The following is a 2,799-nucleotide window of genomic DNA, read 5'->3' as shown; positions in this document are numbered from 1 at the left end:
ATGACTGAAACAAGTAAAAGATATATACATATATGGTACCCCAACATAGCTGCAGTCTAATGACTGAAACAAGTAAAAGATATATACATATATATTATAAACATGCACACGCGCTCGTGCGAGTAGATACACTACGGATTATTTTCAATTAATCCGGCAAATTGGATAATCCGTCTATGTTGGATTATCTACTTTGCCGCCAGATTATCTAAGTTAATGTTATTCTAATTCCAAGTAAATTCCTAGGTGCTTGCCATCATATTAACTTTCTATCTTCAAAACGTTCACAACACATCTTTGAAGATAGGTTGTATATCTGTTAATATATCGTTTCACACATAAATCCTAGTATTAAGAGACAAGTTTTTTTATTACGATTGGCTGTAATTAGCTGAAGTTATCTAACATTGAGTCTGAAGCCATTAATAGGAACAGCTTGGTCCTGAGTAGCGGCTGGACGGTGATTGCAGCCCTAAGAATGCTTGAGTGCAGATCACGTCCAAATAGACCGTCGTTACCTGTGATATAAAGATACGTACAAAAGCGCTTTCCGTTGTTGTTGTTGGCACTCCGTCGCTTACGACGTCGAGGGTTCCTGTTGATCCGATCAACGGAACAGCTTGCTCGTGAAATTAACGTGCAAGTGGCTGAGCACTCCACAGACACGTGTACCCTTAACGTAGTTCTCGGGGATATTCAGCGTGACACAGTGTGACAAGGCTGACCCTTTGAATTACAGGCACAACAGAAACAGGAAGTAAGTGTGAGAGAAAGTTGTGGTGGAAGAGTACGACAGGGTTCACCACCATCCCCTGCCGGAGCCTTGTGGAGCTTTAGGTGTTTTCGCTCAATAAACACTCACAACGCCCGGTCTGGGAATCGAAACCGCGATCCTATGACCGCGAGTCCGGTGCTCTAATCACTGGGCCCTTGCGCCTCCGCTTTCCGTTAAGCACACACATTAAAATAGTCGCGAGAGAACATATCAAGGAGTCATTTCTTCTGGAAATATGCTGTAAAAGAAGAAGTGAATAAAACGGACGGCGATCGAAACCAATTCCTGGCATTAAAAAGACGAAAGTGGAAGCTATCAACTTTACACGAAGACTCAGCCGTCATCTGTGGTGACTGCAATAAGGACTGGCTGTCACATCACTTCTGAATTGGCATGAATGGACACTACATACAATGAGTCGGCATATTTTGAGCGTAGAGCGGAAGTAGGGTGAGTTAGAAATGGAAAAGAAAGGAAAAGGGAACATTTTCATCGTCTCCTAAAAGAGAGGAAAGCTGATGATGACGACGACGACGAGATTTACATGTATACATTCATGCATACACACACATACACACACACGCACGCACATGCACACGCACGCACACACACAGATATGCACATGCATATATATATATATATGAATATGCATATACATAGGCGTACACTGCTGCCGTCACCACAAGCAACCACCGTCACCTCTTAACGAATCACATCACAGTGTATTATTTAATTCGTATATCATAGCCTTAACATTAACTGCAACCAAAGTATCACAAATGTTAGAAAGTAATTCTACTACAACAACATTAGTGGTACAACAACAACAACAGCTCAGCCACATTAAAAGTACAACAAAAACACCAACAACACCAACAACATCGACAACATCATCAACAACAACAGCAGCTACACGAACATTAGAAATACAATAATAATAATAATAATAATAATAATAATAATAATAATAATAAAAGAAAAACATAAACAGTATTTGATTCAGAGTCGTGCCAAAGTTCTTTTAAGAAATATTAAGCGAAGTTCTACAGTCTTTGATGATAAACGAAAACAAGATCTTCGAAATGTTAGGATTTATAACTCTGATCTTCATTTCCGCCATCTGACCTGTACGATATAAAATATATTCTAGACACATAGACAGACAAGTATTGAAATAAATATAGCTTTACCGTTATGATATCTCTCTCTCTCTCTCTTCCTCTCTCCCTGTCACTCTATCCTTGTTATGTCATCGTGATCTGACCAAAGCTTGAAAAGGAAAAATAATGGTTCTTTAAACCAAAAACACAAGACACATTTGAAGATCAATGGAAACGCTCTTTTCAGCGAACATCTCTTTAATATCGCGTCGACTTTGCTGCCAATATAGTATTCCAACGTCAGAGGATTTCTAACACAAAAACAATTCTAACGTTTCTAAAACGCTCATAGAATGACAGCACTTGACCGAAACTGATAGGGAAATTTGCGTCATAATAATACTTTTTATTTTACAATAGGCACAAAGGCCTGAAATTTGCCGGGAGGAGTTAGCCGTCTGCATCGACCTCAGAACTTAACTGGTACTTACTTTATCGATCCCGAATTGATGAAAGCCAAGTCATCTTCGGCGGAAATGATGATGATAATAATGATGATGATGATAATGATGATGATGATGATGATGATGATGATGATGATACTGATGATGATGAGGATGATTGTGGTGGTAGTGGCAGTGTTGGTGATGATGGTGATGATGATGGCTAGTGTCAAGTGACCGAACCCGTAGATATGTCCGAGACAGGAATGGTGAAATGATGGCAAATTTCCATAGGGGCCATAAAGGATGAAATATACTGTATGTTAGTTACCTCCATCGTTATCAGCTCTATCACTACCACCATCGTCACCGGCATCCTAAGCACCATTACCACTGTCACTAGCACTAACACCAGTAGCACGAAGACGACTACGACGACGACGACGACGACGACGACGACTACGACCACCACCACTACCAA

General features: G+C 40.2%; 1 protein-coding gene across 3 annotated transcripts in view; it reads right to left on the bottom strand.

Annotated features, from left to right (window-relative positions):
- Positions 1-2,194, bottom strand: part of LOC106881485 (ras-related protein Rab-27B) — a 24,807-nt gene extending 22,613 nt beyond the window's left edge. For 2 of the 3 annotated variants that reach the window (XM_014931884.2, XM_014931885.2), the window contains exon 1: positions 1,966-2,194. The gene's annotated coding sequence lies outside the window, so the exon portion shown is untranslated. The remainder of the gene's footprint in view (positions 1-1,965) is intronic. The other variant, XM_014931883.2, reaches the window with a different exon arrangement.
- Between the last annotated feature and the right edge of the window lie 605 nt (positions 2,195-2,799).

This window comes from Octopus bimaculoides, chromosome 2, assembly GCF_001194135.2.
Source record: "Octopus bimaculoides isolate UCB-OBI-ISO-001 chromosome 2, ASM119413v2, whole genome shotgun sequence".
NCBI lineage: Eukaryota > Metazoa > Mollusca > Cephalopoda > Octopoda > Octopodidae > Octopus > Octopus bimaculoides.
Note: the sequence above shows the minus strand (reverse complement) of the source record. Positions and strands in the feature narration are given on the sequence as shown.